The 20,164-nt window shown below is 39.7% G+C and overlaps 1 protein-coding gene across 1 annotated transcript in view; it reads right to left on the reverse strand.

Annotated features, from left to right (window-relative positions):
- The window catches only part of PLEKHF2 (pleckstrin homology and FYVE domain containing 2), a 136,328-nt gene that overhangs the window by 3,086 nt on the left and 113,078 nt on the right, over window positions 1-20,164 (reverse strand). Inside the window, exon 2 of the transcript XR_013994733.1 lies at window positions 3,337-3,470. The gene's annotated coding sequence lies outside the window, so the exon portion shown is untranslated. The remainder of the gene's footprint in view (window positions 1-3,336; window positions 3,471-20,164) is intronic.

A 20,164-nucleotide genomic window follows, 5' to 3' on the forward strand; every position in this document is an offset into this window, starting at 1 on the left:
TATAAAATTTTTTACAACGCAGCTGAATGGCTTGTTGTATCTGAAGAAACAAGTCCTGAATAACAGGATTACTAGTGGCAATAAAAGGTACAGTTTTTAAATTCCTGACTGCACGGACCACATAATGGCTGTTAGAGAATAAATTAAAAGACTGGCGAGCAAAATCAAGCAATACCATATGAACTGCTCGCAGCTCAACTATTTGAGCTGATGCTGGAGGCGTTTGTAGCCTTCTGATATTTTGTTGATTGAGCGCATAAACAGCCACTCCATTACTAGATCCATCAGTAAAAACATTAGGTACAGCAGGAATAGGAATATGAGACACAATTGAAGGGAAAATTGGATTATGATGTTGAAAAAATTGAAGCAATTTATGCTTGGGATAATGATTATCCAAAGTTCCTGCAAAATGAGCCAAGGCAATAGGAAAGCTGTCTGTAAACTGCATCAAGCCTTGAATCTGTGCCTTTGTAAAAGGAACAACGATTGAATCTGGCTCCTTTCCATAATATTTTCAAGCTTCTAAGCGGCTCTCTTGAATTAAACTGGCTACAAATTCATGATAAGGAGTAAGATTTCTCTGAGCAGCCACATGGAGATGTATCCATCTAAGTGGCCCTTCTTGCCATAACACCGCCGTGGGCGTGTGTTTGGTCTGTAAAATATACACATACAGAGGTTTAGCATAATCTAAAAAAGAAACACGCTGTTGCTGAATGGCTTTTTCAACCTTAGAAAGAGCCTCCCTTGCAGGCTCAGTAAGAGACCTGGGGGAAGTCGGATCAGAATCCCCTTTTAAAATTTCAAACAGCGGTTTTAAATCTCCAGTAGTTAAACCCAAAGAAGGGCGCAGCCAATTAATATCTCCTAACAACTTTTGAAAATCATTAAGAGATTTGAGATGATCTTTTCTAAGCTCTATCTTTTGTGGAGAAAAATACTGAGCAAACAGCTGAAATCCCAAGTAAGAGTAAGGTTCACTTCTCTGTACTTTCTCAGGTGCAATAATAAGACCCGAGGCCAGAAGATTTTCTTTCATGTTTACAAAGCAAGCTAATAATATCCCTTCTTTTTTGCAGGCTAACAATATGTCATCCATATAATGAATGATATAAACAGAAGGGAATTGCTTTCTGGTGTTATCAATTGTTTTGTTAACAAACTTTTGACATAAGGTGGGGCTATTTGCCATGCCCTGGGGAAGGACTCGCCACTGATATCTTTTCATAGGTTCTTGAAAATTTGGGCTAGGAATGCTGAAAGCAAATCTCTTACAATCTTGAGGATGAAGTAATATATTGTAAAAGCAGTCTTTTAAATCTAAAACTATTTTGTAGGTATCTTTAGGAATGGCGGAGGGATGTGGCAACCCTGGCTGAAGGGCACCCATGACCTCAACAGTCTCATTAACTTTTTTTAAATCTTGCAGAAATCTCCATCCTCCTGACTTTTTTTTAATGACAAAAATAGGCGAATTCCAAGGTGAATTAGACTCAACCACATGGCCTTTTTTAAGCTGCTCCTGTACAAGCGCTTGAGCGGCTAATATTTTTTCTTGAGTTAGGGGCCACTGATCTATCCACACAGGCGTATCAGATTTCCAAGTCATAGCCTCTGCTGTTTTTTGGTGGAGTACAGGTAAATCTATGACCCCCGGGGAAAATACCCCAAGCCTGTTCTTTGTAAATTAGGATTAGGCGAAATGGGTTCCTGTCGTCCCTGTCCCTCTGTACCTAAGCCTTGTCCTGGGAGGAGCCCTTGATTAAACATCTGCTGAGTCACTTGAGTGCTTGGGCTAAAAAGATAAACTCCCATATAATATCATAATATCATAATATCCCGTCCCCAAAGATTAACTGGGAGGCCAGAGATAATATATGGCTGAAAAGTTGCCTGATGTCCTTCCTCATCTTGCCACGACAAAAGATTACTGCTCTGTTGAGGGGAATGAGATTGGCCTATGCCTTGTAAATTTGTATTAGTACTGTGTGTCGGCCAATTAGAAGGCCAATGCTCAGCAGCTATGCAGGATACATCAGCTCCAGTATCTAAAAGCCCTTGAAAACTCTTTCCATTTATTTTAAGTTGTAAAACTGGCCGATCTCTTTTTATTTCCTGAACCCAATAAGCATCAGAAGAACCAAATCCTTGATCTCCACATTCCTGACCTTGCCTAATTTTTCCTACTTTAATACGAGGCAAAATAATTAACTGAGCAATGCGAGTCCCCGCAGGTATAGCCAAGATATTCAAAGGCGAATGAGTCATGATCTTAATCTCTCCAGTAAAATCCTCATCAATAACTCCTGGAGAAACCTGAATTCCTTTTAAAGTAGTACTGCTTTTTCCTAATAACAAGCCTACAGTTTTAGGTGGTAAAGGTCCAAAAACCCCTGTGGGTAAAACTTGTATTCCCATCTCAGGAGTTAATACAATATCGGTGGTGGAAATGGGGGATCCCATATGCGAGGCTCCTCAGGAGGCAGAGCAGTGGAATTATTTACAGGGGGATCCCTACCCCCTGGATTCCATGGTTCGGTATAATCAATCAGGGGAGGTCTGATAACATCTTCCCCAGAATAAGGCACTCGGGGGGGTCCGAGGCAATCTTCTCCCTCTCTAGCAACCTTAAGTATTACTAGCTGTCCCTGAAGAATCTTCATTTGCTGAGAAAGTGTATAATCGGATCTGCGGGCTCTCTGCTTTCTTGAGCTGCAGCCACTACTGAGGGATATTTTTTTCTATCAATTTTAGCCGCAGCCTCCTCCAAGCCTTCTTGATCTTGCATATCTAAATCTTCCCGCTGTTCGTCAGGTAATTTCTGGCTAGCAAGCTCTTTATTATGCATAGGAGCTTTACCATGCATGGGAGTTCCCTTCCCCTCCTCTCCTTCCTCCGGAGAGGTGGCAGATACGGGAAGTTCCGCATTCCCTGCCTGTTTTACTTTCTCCAACTTACAGCCTTCATGTCTAAGGTCCAAGCAGTCCCTTATTAATGTCCATAGTCCGAATGTTTCTACCGGGACCCGCTGAGGTCCGTGGGCAGTATAATAATTCTACACTCGCTCTCCAACTTTCTCCCAGGTTTCCAGGCTGACGGTACCTTCGTCTGGAAACCACGGGCAAACTTCTTTTACAAATTCTAAAAATTTATCTAACTGTTCTCTGCTCACCCTGCTGCCACGGGCGGCGAGTAATTTCTTAAGTCCTCTAACATAAAGGTCCTTGCTGCTAGCGTGACCCATCTCTTTTCCCTAACCTTGGCCCTTCTTTCACACAATGAAAGCAATCACTCACACACTCATTTGACCGAGGGGGACCGTGTCTCACTCACCGTGCATCCAATGAAATAAGCTCCTCTTTGCGAGCCGGGCCCTATCCACACGGTGTTCCTCACTGTTACCCCGTATTCAGGTCCCTGTTCGGGCGCCAAGTGTGACAGGCCAGCCGCCACGAATCGAACGGTCCCTAAAGGGGGGAGTGGGAATGAAAAAAGAGACACTCACACAAATGATGATGCGGCCGGTCTCCAGGGATGCTGGAGCGCCTGATTTAATCACCTTCACCAATTTATATCCTTTAGGTACGTGCAGTTTAACATTCACTGGCTTGTGTTATCTTACAGAGAGTAAATTTTCTAACTTCTACAAAGAAACTACAAATCACTACAAAACTCTCCAAAGTAATTATCACATGAAAGAGACTACCAATTATCCTGATAGTCACCATTTATCTGTGTCCCGGAAAACGGCCACTCCCACCTCATTCCTCAGCAACTTGAAAAAACACTCTCAAGGTTCTTTACAGAGATAATGTCTGAGCCAGCTCATTAGGCTTCAGAGCAACAGTAAATAATGGCTCCCCACAAGTATGCACTCCTATGTTTATTGCAGCACTTTACACAATAGCCAAGATATGGAAACAACCGAAATGCCCATCAGTAGATGACTGGATTAAGAAGCTGTGGTACATTTATACAATGGAGTATTGCGCAGCCATAAAGAAGAAAGAAATCTTATCATTTGCAACAACATGGATGGATCTAGAGAACATTATGGTAAGTGAAATAAGTCAGAAAGAGAAAGACAAGTACCATATGATCTCACTTATATGTGGAATCTAAAGGAAAGAATATGTGAATGAACTAATCAGAAACAGTTTTGGGGACACAAAAAAAAAACCGAGAGTTGATAGATGGGCGGGGGGTGGGGGTTGGCGATAAGGGGAAAGGTGAAGGGATTAGGAAGCAGCTAGTAACCACAAGATGGCCTCAGGGTTTTTTGAAAATTAATTTGGGGAAGGTATTCAATAATGTTGTAAAGATTTTGTTGGGTATCCGATGGACATGCGTCCTATTTGGGAGACCACCTCAGGGATATTGTGGATGCCTGATCATGGCATTGTACACCAGAAGCTAAACATTAATGCATGCCAACTATAATTTTATATATATAATGTGATGGCTCGGTGTGAGGTCGGAGGGATAGTGGATGGGGGGAGGAGGGTTCACAGTGTGAGGGATATAAATGATGAACGTCTAAGTATTACCTTGTCTTGTACACCTGAAACTAATAAATTTAAAAAAATAATAAATAAATAAATAAATAAATAAATAAAAAGAAGTGCACACACACACAAAAAGAAAAAAACAATCAAGGCTCAACTGCAACAAGAAGGCACACACAACCCACACAAGGGACACCTTTGAACCATCCAGCTCATGTGACCAGATAGACTGTGACACTGGGCCTCACAGGACACCTAATACATAAAGCCACCCTGCCAAGAAGTGAAGACATAGCAGATCTACCTAATACATAGAAACAAATACAGAAAGCCAGCCAAAACAAGGAAATAATAAAAATAATCCCAAATGAAAGAACAGGAGAAAACTCCAGAAAAAGAACTAAATGAAATGTAGTCAAGCAATCTACCAGATACAGAGTTCAAAACACTGGTTCTAAGGATATGTAAGGAACTTAGTGAGAACATCAACAGAGACAGCAACAATAAAAATTAAAAAAAGGAAATAAAAACCATAAAAAAGAACCAGTCAGAAATGAAGAATATGATAACTGAAATGAAGAATACACTAGAAAGAATTAACAGCAGATTAGATGAAGCAGAGGATCAAATCAGCAAGTTAGACAAGGTAGCAGAAAATACCCAATCAGAACAGCAAAAAGAAAAAAAAATTTTAAGGTACTTTAAAACACCTCTGGGACAACATCAAGTGTAACAACATTTGCACTAGTATTCGTAGGAATACTAGAAAGAAAATAAAGGGAGCAAGGGATCAAGAATCTATTTGTAGGAATAATGATAGAAAACTTCCCTAACCTGGCAAAGGAAATAGACATACAAATCTAGAAACCACAGAGAGTCCCAAACAAGATGAATCCAAACAGGCCCACACCAAGACACATCATATATTAAATGCCAAAGGTTAAAGACAAAGAGAATCTTAAAAACAGCAAAAGAAAGAGAGTTAGTTACCTACAAGGGAGCTCCCATAAGGCTGTCAGTGAATTTCTCAACAGAAACTGCAGGCCAGAGGGATTGACAGGACATATTCAAAATGATGAAAAGTAAGAAACTACAACCAAGACCACCTACCCTGCCAGCCTATCATTTAAAATTAATGGAGAGATACAGTGCTTCTCAGACAAGAAAAAGCTAAAGGAATTCATCACCAACAACAGTAATGAATTCATTACTGGTAATGAATTTATTACCAACAACAAACCAGTAATACAAGAAATATGAAATGGACTCTTGAAGAAATGGGTGGAGGGGGGAATATAACTATAAATAAGGAAATGGCAATAACTATGTACCTATCAATAATCACTTTAAATGTAAATGGTTTACATGTTCCAATCAAAAAACATAGGTTAGTTAAAAGGATAAGAAAACAAGATGCATACATAGGCTGTCTACAAGAGACCCATTTCAGATTGAAAAACACACAAACTGAAAGTAAAGGGATGGGAAAAGATATGCCATGCAAAAGAAAAAAAAATAAAAGAAATCTGGAGTACTAATACTTATATCAGACAAAATAGACTATAAAACAAAGACTATAGTAAGAGACAAAGACGGATATTTCATAATGATATAAGGATCAATTTAATATGAGGATATAACCTTTGTAAACATTTATGTACCCAACGTAGTAACACCTACATACATAAGGCAAATATTAACTGACATAAAGGGAGAGATTGACAGTCACACAATCATAGTGGGGGAGTTTAACACCCCACTGACACCAATAGACAGATCTTCCAGACAGAAAATCAACCAGCAAACAGCAGCTATAAATGACACATTAGTCCAGATAGATATAATGGATATTTTTAGAGCATTCCCCCCAAACCAGCAGAATATACATTGTTTCCTAGTGCACATGGAGCATTCTCTAAAACAGACATGTTAGGCCACAAAATAAGCCTCAATATTTAAGAAGATTAAATCCTACCAAGCATCATCTTTGATCACAAGATATAGAACTAGAAATTGATTACATGAAAAAAACTGAAAAACAAACACATGGAGGCTAAATAACATGCTACTAAACAATGCACAAATTAACAATGAGATCAAGGAATACATCAAAAGATACCTAGAGACAAATAAAAATAAAACTAAAAATACAATTCGGGGATGACTTCATAAAAATGGTGGCGTGAGGTGAGCCTCTTGAAATCTCCCCAGGAATTTACAACAAATTGAACAACTATAACTCCACAAAGAACTCCCTGCGCAGTAGACAGGCAAGGTTAACAGGTGTACCACTGAAATAATCTAAAGGTGGGAAAACTGCATAAACTGGGGAGAAGGGAAGGGAGATGGGGCCACACAAGCACAGGACGCAGACCTAACTTGGTGCTGCAAATTTGCTGCATTCCAGAAATACCACACCTGTGGGAGAGGAAAAAAACATAAACTGCTAGGTCTCCACGTATGGCCCACAGAGCTGAGAGGACAGCATATAACACAGCTGAACCCAATACTCATGACAGAGACCTCAGAGCAAAGACAAAGGGAAGAAGGCTGAAAAAGGTAGTTTAAGCCCTCACTGCCCAACAGAGAACAGAAGCCTTAGGCACTGAGCCTAGTCACCGCCTCCCTACCCTACCAGAGCTTACCCCACCCCCACCTGCCAGGTACTACAAGGGGAACAGTAGCAGTGTCAGATCAAAAGAACAGAATATTTGCAGATCTGAGAACTATGATCCACAGACACAGACTCACAGCCCAACTAGTTCCGGCAAAAGAGAGGGAGTCGTGGAAGCATGACTGGTTGTGGTGGTGGTCGTCACTGTTGCTCTGCACCACCTCTCACAACCAACCCCGCCCATGTCCCACCTATCTGGGTGGATCCCTGCAGGAGTAAACAGAACTGCTGAAACACAAGTGCTCTGAATCTGGTGCAGGAAGAGGTTTGGAACTTCAGAAGCTCTCCACATCTCCCCCATGGAGGTTGCACCCTGTGACCTAGGCAAATTGTTAACAGAAGAGAAGCCTGCATTCCAGGGAACCCCCACATTGTGTGAGAAGCTAGCATAGTGTAGACAAAATATAACACTATGGTGTGAGAGAGAGTAACAGGCTGCAGCGGGAGAAAAAATAAAACGTTCTACCAACACCTACTGTAAAATAAAAGAAAGACCTCTTTCTAACAACCGGTTGCAGAATTTATCCCTGTAGATGCCTAGGAAGAGAAATAATAAGTCATTAATTGCCATGAATAACCAAGGTAACAAGACAGCTCAGGAAAAAAATGAAAAGTCTCCAAAAAATTAATTTAAAGACATGGAAATATGTGACTTAAATGACAGAGAATTCAAGATTGCACTTCTTAAAAAACTCAACGAGATGCAAGAAAACATAGACAGGCAGTTTAATGAACTCAGAAACACAATCAAAGAACAAAGTGAACATTTTACCAATGAGACTGAAATTTTTTAAAAGAACCAAATAGAATTTCTGGAGATTAAGAACACAGTAAAAGAAATGAAGAATGAAATAGCCAGCTTAGGTAGTAGAGTTGACCTGATGGAGAAAAGAATCAGTGACATAGAAGGTAGAAATCTGGAAATGACATGGATGGAAGAAGAAAGACTTGAAACTTAAAAGAAATGACAGAACTCTACAAGTACTTTCTGACTACATCAGAAGAGGAATATAAGAATAATGGGCAAACCAGAAGAAGAAAGAGAAAAGGAAACAGAGTATATTCAAACAAATAGTCAACAAGAACTTCCCAAACTTGTGGAAAGAACTGGATCCTCAAATCCAAGAAGCAAATAGAACACCTAATTACCTCAACCCCAACAGGCCTTCTCCAAGGCACATTGTATTCAAGCTGTCAAAAATTAATGACAAAGAAATAATCTTCAAGGTAGTCAAGGAAAAGCAGACGGTAACCTACAAAGGAACACCCATTAGGTTATCATCATATTTTTCAACAGAAACTCTACAAACTAGGAGGGAGTGGAACCAAATATTCAAACTATTGAAAGAGAGAAATTATGAGCCAAGAATAATATATTCAGCAAAGATATCCTTTAGATATGAAGGAGGAATAAAGACATATCCAAACATACAGAAGCTGAGGGCATTTTCTAACACACGAAATACTGAAGGAGTCTATTTGATAGCATAAATAGGGATAATCTGTGGCAACCAGAACATAAAATGGGGGAGAGTATAGGCCAGAACTGGAATATGGGAATGGAGAGAATAAGCATGCTGAAGAAAATGGAATACTCTAAATATGAAACTTTCTTTTGCATAAAATTAATGGTAAACACTCAAAACAAAATCCAGAACTAAAATATATACTGTAATAAAAGAAGAAACAGAGGGAAAAATCATAGAATACCACCACACAGAAAAATTAGACAACAACAAAAAGACAAAGAAACAATGGAGACACAGTCTTACCATAAAACCAAAGCTAGAATGATAGGAAATCCTCATATATCAATAATCACCATAAATATAAATGGACTAAACTCTCCAATGAAAAGGCACAGAGTAGCAGATTAGATTTAAAAAAGTAAACACAACCATATGCTGCCTCCAAGAGACACATGTCAGCCATAAAGACAAACATAGACTCAAAGTGAAAGAGTAAAAATTGACACTCCAAGCAAATGGTATCAAGAGAAAATCAGGTGTAGCTATACTGATATCTGATAAAACAGACTTCAGGATAAAAAAGGTAACAAGAGACAAACATGGACATTTCATAATGATTAAGGGGACTATATAACTAGAAGACATAACAGTCATAAATATTTATGCCCCCATTCAGGAGCCATCGAAATATACCAAGAAACTACTAACAGAACTGAAGGGAGAAATTGACCAAAACACAATTATAGTAGGGGACTTAAACACATCATTGACACCTATGGATAGATCATCCAAACAAAAAATAAATAAGGAAATTGCAGCCCTAAATGACACATTAGATGAAATGGATATAATTAACACTTAGAGACCACTTCATCCTAGAACAACAGACTGTATATTTTTTTCTAGTGTACATGGAACATTCTCAAGGATAGACCATATATTGGGACATGAAACTAGCCTCAGCAAATTTAAGAACATTGAAATCATACCAAGCATATTCTCTGATAACAAGGCTTTGAAATTAAATATCAACTGCAAAAAGAAAGCAGGAAAAACCACAAATATGTGGAGATTAAACAACATATTTTTAAAGAACGACTGGGTCAAAGAAGAAATTAGAGGAGAGATCAAAAGATACATAGAAACAAGTGATAATGAAAATACGCCTACCAAAATTTTGGAGATGCAGCAAAAGCAGTTTTAAGAGGGAAATTTATATCATTACAGGCCTATCTCAAGAAACACGAAAAATCCCAGATAAATAACCTCACGTTCACCTTAAAGAACTAGAAAAAGAACAAATGAAACCCAAGGTCAGCAGAAGAAAGGAAATAACAAATATCAGAGCAGAACTAAATGAAATAGAGAACAAAAACACAATAGAATAAATTAACGTGACAAACAGCTGGTTCTTTGAAAAGATTAACAAAATTGACAAATCCTTGGCTAGACTCACTAAAATAAAAAGAGAAAAGACACTAACAAACAAAATCAGAATTGAAAGAGGGGAACTTATCACGGATGCCACACAAATACAAAGGATCACCCAAGAATACTATGAAGGACTATATGCCACCAAATTCAATAACCTAGAAGAAATGGACAAGTTCTTAGAAACATATAGCCTTCCTAGGCTGAATCATGAAGAACTGAAAAATCTAAACAGACCAATCACCAGTAAGGAAATTGAATCAGTCATCTGAAACCTTCTGAAAAGCAAAAGTCCAGAACCAGATGGCTTCACTAGTGAATTCTACCAAACCTTCAAAGAGGATCTAATACCAATCCTACCCAAACTCTTCCAAAGAATTGAAGACGAGACAGTACTCCCTAGCTCATTTTATGAGACCAAAATTACCCTGATACCAAAACCTAGTAAGGATAACATAAAAAAAGAAAACTACAGATCAATATCTCTGATGAATACAGATGCAAAAATCCTAAACAAAATTCTAGCAAATCTAATGCAACAATGCATTAAAACGATTATTCATCACAACCAAGTGGGGCTCATCCCAGGGGCACAAGGATGGTTTAACATATGCAAATCCATCACATAAACAAAATAAAGGACTAAAATCATATTGTTATATCAATTGATGCAGAAAAACCATTTGACAAGATACAACATCCATTTATTAATAAAACATTTAATAAAATAGGTACAGAAAATACCTTAACATAATAAAGGCCATATATGACAAACACTCAGCTAATCTCATAGTTAATGGTGAAAAACTGAAGCCCTTTGCCCTATGTTCAGGAACATGACAGGGCTGTCCCTTATCACCTCTGCTTTTCAACACAGTGTTGGACGTCCTTGCCAGAGTAATCAGGAAAGAGAAAGAAATAAAAGGTATCCAAATTGGGAATGAAGAAGTTAAATTGTCACTCTTTGCAGATGACATGATGCTATATATAGAAAACCCTAAAGATTCCACCTAAAAGCTATTAGAAACAATAAACTAATACAGTAGTTTTCGGCTACAAAATCAATGTGCAAAAGTCTGTTGCATTCCTATATACTAACAGTGAAATCTCAGAAAAAGAAATTTTTAAAAAAGCCCTTTTGCAATTGCAACAAAAAGAATAAAAACAGACACATATACCAATGGAATAGAACTGAGAGTCCAGAAAGAAACCCACATAAATATGGACAGATAATTTTTAACAAAGAAGCAAGAAACATACAATGGAGAAAAGACAGCCTCTTTAATAAATGGTGCTGGGAGAATTGGAAAGCCACATGCAAAAGAAGGAAACTGGACTGTTATCTGTCACCATGTACCAAAATTAATTCAGAATGGATCAAAGACCTAAGCATAAGACCTGACACAATAAACTGCATAGAAGAAAACATGCGTACTAAACTTATGGACCTTGGGTTCAAGGAGCATTTTATGAATTTGACTCCAAAGGCAATGGAAGTAAAAGCTAAAATAAACAAATGGGACTATATGAAACTTAAAAGTTTCTGCACAGCAAAAGAAACTGTCGACAAAATAAAGAGGCAACCGAGTGAATGGGAGAAGATTTTTGCAAACAGTTCCTCCAATAAGGGTCTAATATCCAAAATATACAAGGAACTCATGAAACTCAAGAACAAAAAAAAAAAACAAACAACCCAATTGAAAAATGGGCAGAGGACCTGAAGAGACATTTCTCCAAAGAGGACTTACAAATGGCAAATAGACATATGAAAAAAAATGCTCAACATCACTAATCATCAGAGAAATGCAAATAAAAACCACAATGAGATATCACCTCACTCCAGTCAGAATGGCTATCATCAACAAGACAAATAGTAACAAGTGTTGGAGAGGCTGTGGAGAAAAAGGAACCCTCATACACTGTTGGTGGGAATGCAGACTGGTGCAGCCGCTATGGAAGGCAGTGTGGAGGTTCCTCAAAAAAAATGACAAATAGAATTACCATATGACCCAGCAATTCCTCTCCTGGGTATCTACCCAAAAAATCGGAAAACATTTTTCCATAAAAACATGTGTGCTCCAATGTTCATTGCAGCTTTATTTATTAGGTGGCCAAGACATGGAAACAACCCAAATGTCCTTTGATAGATGAATGGATAAGGAAGTTGTGGTATATATACACAATGGAATACTATTTGGTGGTAAGAAAAGATGAAATAGTACTATTTGTGACAAAATGGATGGATCTTGAGATTATAATGCTAAGTGAAGCAAGTCAGAAAAAGTAGAGAACCATATGATTTCACTGATATGTGGTATATAAAACTGAAAAGAGCAAAAGAACAAGATAAATGAAGGAACAAAACCTCTTAGACATAGACAATGGTTTAGGGGTTACCACAAAGTAAGGGAGAGGGGAGTTCTAGTAAACGGGGTCTAATATATGGTGATGGAGAGAGAACTGACTCTGGGTGTTGAACACACAATGTGAGATATAGATAATGTATTACAGAATTGTATACCTGAAATCTATGTAACTTAATCAACTTTAATTTAAAAAAAAAAACAACTTAATTAAAAAAAAATACAACAACCCAAAGTCTGTGGAACACACTGAAAGCTGTCATAAGAGGGAAATTCATAGCAATGCAGGTTTACTTCAAGAAACAGAAAAAGTCTCAAATAAACAATCTAACTTAGCACTTAAAGAAACTAGAAAAAGAACAGGAAACAAAGCCCAAAGTGAATAGAAGTAGGAATAATAAAGATTAGAACAAAAATGAAATAGTGTCTGAAAAAAGAAAATACAAAAGATCAATGAAACCAAGAGCATAATATCATAAATGAAAGAGAAGTGGCAACAGCCACCACAAAAATACAAAGGATTATAAAAAAAATTACAAACAATTATATGCCAACTAATCCAACAATCTGGAAGAAATGGATAAATTCCTAAAAACGTACAATCTTCCAAGACTGAATCAAGAAGAAATAGAAAATCTGAAAAGACCAATTACTCCCCATGAAATTGAATCAGCAGTCAACAAGCTCCCAACAAACAAAAGTCTTGGACCAGATGGCCTCACAGTTGAATTTTACCAAATATTCAAAAAAGAATTTACTCCTATTTTCCTCATACTATTCCAAAAATTTCAAGAGGAGGGAAGACTCACGAGCTCATTTTATGAGGGCACGATTACCCTGATAGCAAAACCGGACAGACATTACCAAAAAAGAAAATTATAAGCTAATATCCCTAATGAACATAGACGCAAAAATCCTCAACAAAACATTAGCAAACTGAATTCAGCAATACATTAAAAAGATCATACACCATGATCAAGTGGGATTTATTCCTGGGATGCAAGTTTGGTTCAATATCTGCAAGTCAATTAATGTGATACACCACGTAAATAACATGAAGCATAAAAATCATATGATAGAGTTCCCAGATGGCTCAGTTGGTTGGAGCAAGCGTTCTCAACAACAAGGTTGCTGGTTCTACTCCTCGACTCTAGCAACCAGCAATGGCAACTGGACATTGAGCTGAGCTGTGCACTCCACAACTAAGATTGAAAGGACAACAACTTGACTTGGAAAAGTCCCGGAAGTACACACTCTTCCCCAATAAAGTCCTGTTCCCCTTCTCCAATAAAAAAAAATTTAAAAATAAAAAAAACCTAAAAAATCATATGATCATTTCAATAGATTCAGAAAAGGCATTTGACAAAATCTAGTATTCACTTATGATAAAAACTCTCAGCAAAGTGGAAATAGAGGGAACATACGTCAACTTAATAAAGGCCATATATGACAAACTTACAGCTAACATCATACTCAATGGTAAAAAGCTAAAATTGTTTTCCTTAAGATCAGGAACAAGACAAGAATGTCCACTTTCACCACTTTTATTCAACATATCACTGTGTAGCATCCCGCGCGACGAGGGTTGTGGGGAGGAATGCAGCCACAGAGGCAGAGGCTTTCCTTAGCCAGGGGAAGGTCAGGGGCTGTGCCCACCTCTATGAACCCCGTGGGTTTGCCTGTTGGTCCCCACTCGACTGCCCCTGGCTTGAGTTGTCCCCCCTGTGGGGAATCTTACTCGTCATTGGCTGACCAGCCATCTTTTGGGGGACAAACAGGGAGACATAAGGTGCAAGCACAAAAGAGAAGGAATGTCCCTGAAAGGATCCATCTCACAGACTCTCCTTTCTTTAGGGGCAGATACAAGGAGACAGACGGGTAGGCTGCTATGTGGCAATTTCTCCCCCTTTTTGTTTTTGAAGTATGAGAAACTCAGACTTTGTAGATTTTTCTTCCACTTATGGCCCATCAGAGGGCTTGTTGTAAACAAAATAAACATAAAACAATAAACAGAATAGCAATAGCACCAACAAATCCTCCACCTAGGCTTTTCACCCATGTGAGTGGATTCAAATGAGATAATTCTTCCACAGCTATGGGAAGTGTCTCCTCTCCTGGGAAGAGTGAGAGCCTTTCCACACCCTATGGGCGTGGATGGGTATCTAGAGATGTCTTCTCTTCCATGGGCTGTTTTTCATGGTATGGTTTGACACACCGACCAGGAATCCACAGAGGTTTTTCTTCAGGACCTGGAGAAATACAAGCAAAGCCTCGTGCCCGGGTTAATAAAGTTCCTAGATGCCATTGATTAGTTTGAATGTCCTTCCACCAAATAGGCACATTTTATAAAGGTTTTGGAATCTGGAGACTATTGAAATGTCTCAGCTGCAGTACATCCAAGGGGAGACTTGGTATTTGAGCCAGATGAATTTAAAAAATTTAAAGTAAGCATGACTCTTGCTAATTGTATCTGTGGGGGTTCTCCTTTTTCTCCCCCTTTTTGTTTTTGTAATTATTTTTTTCAATGTGGCATTAGCACATTCAACAATGGCTTGACCCTGTGGATTGTAAGGAATACCAGTGGTGTGAGTAATGTGCCATTCAGCATAGAATTTTGTAAACTTGGCACTGGTATATGCAGGGCCATTGTCTGTTTTGATCTCTAGAGGGAGTCCCATAATTGAAAAACAGACAAACAAGTGGCGTACTGCTTGGGCAGTTGTCTCGCCACTTTGAGCTGTAGCTACAAGGAAGCCAGAAGCTGTATCTATGGTGACATGTACAAAGGACAAACGTCCAAAGGAAGGAATATGAGTTACATCCATTTGCCAAAGAGCATTGGGTACAAGACCTCTAGAATTTACTCCTTCAGGGCATTCTTGTGGAGCATTAAGAATCTGACAAGTTGGACAGGTTTGAACAATCTGTCAAGCATGTTTTTTAGTGATAGGAAACCGAGAGCAAAGACCACCAGCATTGGTATGGGTCAAGGAATGGAAATGTGTTGCCTCGGTAACATGGGCACTTCCTACTAATGAGTCTGCAATAGCATTACCTTGAGTCATAGGACCAGGTAATGTAGGGTGAGTCCGAATGTGGGTGATAAAGAAAAGGTGTTGACGATTTCTCATAATCTGTTGGAGTTAGGTAAACAAAAGCTGAAGAAATTGATTAGGATTATTGGAAAGAGATGCTGTTTCAATACTTTGTACTGTATGAACAACATAAGCAGAATCAGAAACAATGTTTAAAGGATCTGAGAATGTTTGTAACATAATTAAAACTGCAACTACCTCAGTCTTTTGTGCTGAAGTACAATTAGTGTGAATAAGTTGATGACCTTTTTCACTGACAATTACTGCTTTACCATTATTAGATCCATCAGTAAAAACTGTTAAGGCCTTGAGGAATAGGGGACTAAGTTTTTTAGGTAAAATCCAATTAGTTTTTAGAAGAAACTAAAATAACTTATTTTTTGGATAATGATTGTCAATTGTTCCAAAAAAGTCACTAACAACAATTTGCCAAGAATCAGAATGAATGTTTAAATGTATTATTTGTTGTTTTTTTAAAGGAACTACTATTTTACTTGGTTCTTGTCCATTTAAATAAAGCACTCTGATCTGAGCTCCTGATATGAGTTCTGAGATTAACTCTACATAGCTAGGAAGTGACCTAGTAAAGTTATTAGGCAGAAAAAGCCACTACACCAGGTCATTTTGTTGAACAATTACCGCTGTAGGCCAATGTGGAGTAAGGAAAATTAACATTTGTAAAGGCAAAGAAGGATCAATACATTGAATTTGAGCATCCTGAATTTTTTTTTCAACTAATTCTAACTCTTTGTTGGCCTGAGAAGTTAGGGTGCGGGGGCTATCCAGTTGAGGAGGGCCCAGCAAAAGGCCAAACAAATTACTGAGAGCATAGGTGGGGATACCCAGAGCTGGGCGTAGCCAATTAATATCTCCCAATAGTTTTTGTAAATCATTTAAAGTAGAAATTTGATCTCTTCTAATTTGGACTTTCTGGGGCTTGATACACGGGTGGTCCACTGCTGTCCTTAAATATTGGACCAGTGTTATAGTTTGAATTTTATTTGGAGCAATGTAAAGTCCAGCACAATCAAACTGTTTTTTAAGTAACTCAAAGCAGGCCGTTAAAAACTCTATTGAGGGGGCAGCACATAGAATATCATCCGTATAATGAATAATATAACAATCTGGCAAATTAGTTCTTATAGGTTGTAATGTTCTAGCTACAAAAAACTGACAAATTGTAGGGCTATTAAGCATTCCTTGTGGGAGGACTTTCCATTGAAATCTCTTCATAGGTTCCTTATTATTAATTGAAGGAACAGTAAATGCAAATTGAGGACAATCTTGAGGATGTAAAGGGATTGTATAGAAACAGTCTTGTAAATCTATAACTATTAAAGACCAATTCTTAGGAATCATTGAAGGTTGTGGGAGCCCAGGCTGTAAAGCACCCATGGGCTCAATTATAGCATTGATAGCTCACAGATCTGTGAGCATTCGCCATATTCCTGATTTTTTCTTAATAACAAATACAGGAGAATTCCAAGGGCTAGTAGAAGATTCTATATGGTCTTGTTCTAATTGAGTTTGTATTCCTTCTGTTAATTCCTCTTAATTTTTCTTTAGAGAGGGGCCACTGTTCTATCCATATAAGCTTATTGTTTATCCATTTTAGGGCTACCAGAGTCCGTAGCTGTTCAACAGTGGTCCCTACATAAAAAGCTCCTGATTTTCTGATTTAAATCCTAGTCCCTTATGTCCTTGTTGAGATGAGGACTGTATAGGTTAAGTAATTCCCTGATTAAATCTTCCTAAACCTTCTCCTGGTTGATATTCCATTTGACTCATAATTTGTTGACTTCGAGGACTGTATTGTCCAGGTGGTATCCAAATTTCTGTTTTCCATTGTGTAAGTAGATCTTGACCCCATAAATTAACTGGAATGTCTGCAACATAGGGCTGTAAAAAATTTTTTTGTCCCTCTGGCCCGAGGCAGGGAAGAATGCAGACACTTTGGTACAAACCTGAAGCTCGGCCCACTTCTACTATATCAATGTTTGGCTCTTGTACTTTCCAATTCTTTGGCCATTCCTAAGAGCTAATTATGGACACATCTGCTCCTGTATCAACGATTCCAATAAATCTTTTGTCTTTTGCCCTGAATTTCTTTTTTTTTCTTTAAAGATTTTATTGGGGAAGGGGAACAGGACTTTGTTGGGGGAACAGTGTGTACTTTCAGGACTTTTTTTCCCCCAACTCAAGTTGTTGACCTTTCAATCTTAGTTGTGGAGGGTGCTGTTCAGCTTCAAGTTGTTGTCTTTTCAGTCTCAGTTGTGAAGGGCGCAGCTCAGCTCCAGGTCCAGTTGCCGTTTTTCTAGTTGCAGGGGGCGCAGCCCACCATCCCTTGCAGGACTCGAGGAATTGAACTGGCAACCTTGTGGTTGAGAGCCCACTGGCCTATGTGGGAATCGAACCGGCAGCCTTCGGAGTTAGGAGCATGGAGCTCTAACCGCCTGAGCCACCGGACCGGCCCCCTGCCCTGAATTTCAATTTGACACACTGGGTGAATTTCTGATATCTTTTCTGCTAGAAATATTCCTGTCTATCCTGTGTGTTTAAACCTTCCAGTTCCCCTTTTTTGAGTTCTCCCTTTTCCTGGGAGAATGTATGGAAGCAAAAGTAATTGTGCAATCCGTTCTCCCTTTTTAGCTGTCCAAGGAACAGATGAGGACATTATAATTTGAATTTCTCCTTTATAGTCAGAATCAATAATATCTATATGAACTGTAACTCCCTTGGATGTTAAACTAGACTGACCAAGGAGAAATCCAACAGTACCTGGGGGAATTGGTCCAAAAAGTGGACACTGGACACATGAAAAGGAGATTCTCCAGGAAGTAATAAAATATTTTGTGCTGCACAGAGATCTGTAGCAGCACTCCCTTCTGTAGTAGGACTTAATTGTTGAATTGAAACTCGGGGAGAGGTACTGCCTGATAATTCTGAAAGGCAGTCTGATTTACATATGCCCAGTTTTTGTTATGGGAGCCTGGGGTTGGCCCCACCTCTCCTTTCCCTGAAGAGTGATCCCATTTTTATGAAAAACTGATCTGCATTCAGAAACCCAATGATTTCCTTTTTGGTATTTAGGGCATGATCCAGGGGGGGCTAGGTCCCGTAAGAGCATTAGTATTAGGCAAATGGGAACTGTTTTTATTTTTCTTTCTGCATTCTTTTCTGATATGGCCTGGCTTCCCACAATTGTAGCAACTACCAGGAAATTTATTTTGACTTATTTTTAATCAAGTCATGGCTTGGGCTAACACATTAATTTTAAATAGTTCAGTCCCTACTCCTTGACACAAACGGATGTATCCCATTGTCGTGCAGGGTCTCCTGCGGGATCTCTGGTCCGGCTCCCCACATAAGAACACGGGACACTGTAAGGCCAAACAGGAACACCCACGGAGCTATAGATAGGGGAGTCAAACCAACATATTTTCGCTGGCGGCATCCGCCTCTCTACAATCCGCTATTGCTAGCCCCCATTCTTTCTGCTAGCATAGCCACAGCAGTTATATTAGTGGCCAATGGCTCACTGGTTACAGCTGACAGCCAACTAGCCACAGCTGATGGCCATTCAATCACAGTTGATGGCCATTTACTACCTGAGCCAGCACCTTTCTATGTGAGGCCGAGAGCCTGGAAACTGCTTTCTAGGGTTCTGTCCCCACACTCCACCACTACAGGGTCTCGCCTCACAATCTACGTGACAAGCGTCTTCCGCGAGGGACCCTGTGTGAGAAGCCTGGAGGTGAATGCAATATCCTGGACAAGCCAGGCTCTGTGAGTACAGCCAGGGTTTCTCAGGGCACCACCAGTACTCCTGGGCACAGCCAGACTTCCTGGGCTTCTTAGGTTACCACCAGTCTCCCCGGACACAGCCAGGGTTTTTCAGGGCACCACCAGTACTTCTGGGCACAGCCAGACTTCCTGGGCTTCTTAGGGTACCACCAGTCTTCCCGGACACGGCCAGGGTTTCTCAGGGCACCACTAGTATTTCTGGGCACAGTCAGGGCCTCTCAGGGCACTGCCACTCTCTCTGGGCACAGCCAGGCTTCCTGGACTCAGCCAGGGCTCTCAGGGCACTGCCTCTGTCTCTGGGCACAGCCAGACCTTCTAGGCTCAGCCAGGGTTCTGAGGGCCTGCCACTCTCTCTGGGCCTCTCAGGGTACCGTGCTGGAACAAAAGCAGCTCACAGTCAAGGTGCTTACATATTCTCGATGGCGGCCAGTCAAGACACAAAAGCAAACATCCGCCAGTTCCACTACACGGTGGTATGTTCCTAAGCAAACAGTCAAGCGGTCCATTAAATTAGGGATGGAAGGCAATATCCCATAGTCCATAGTCATTCGCCAGGGCTGTCCTGGAGGTGAGGGACAACCTTGACCTCATCTGCATCTCCCACGGAAGACTCAGCAAGCATTTCCTCCTGGGACTACAAGTCCTGCATCCGGGCTGCCTCAGCAAGCACTTTCCAGCCTACAGAGCCACAAGGACCTTCGCTTTCTCCGGCTTACGCTGGTTGGGGCACCGTCCACGTCTTTCCACCCCTCCACGGGGGTCCAGCTCTCCAGCAGCTGCTCCTCCTGGTGTTCCTGAGACTGAGTGTTCATACGCACAA

The sequence above is a fragment of the Rhinolophus hipposideros genome (genome assembly GCF_964194185.1).
Source record: "Rhinolophus hipposideros genome assembly, chromosome: 13".
Classification (NCBI taxonomy): Eukaryota; Metazoa; Chordata; class Mammalia; order Chiroptera; family Rhinolophidae; genus Rhinolophus; species Rhinolophus hipposideros.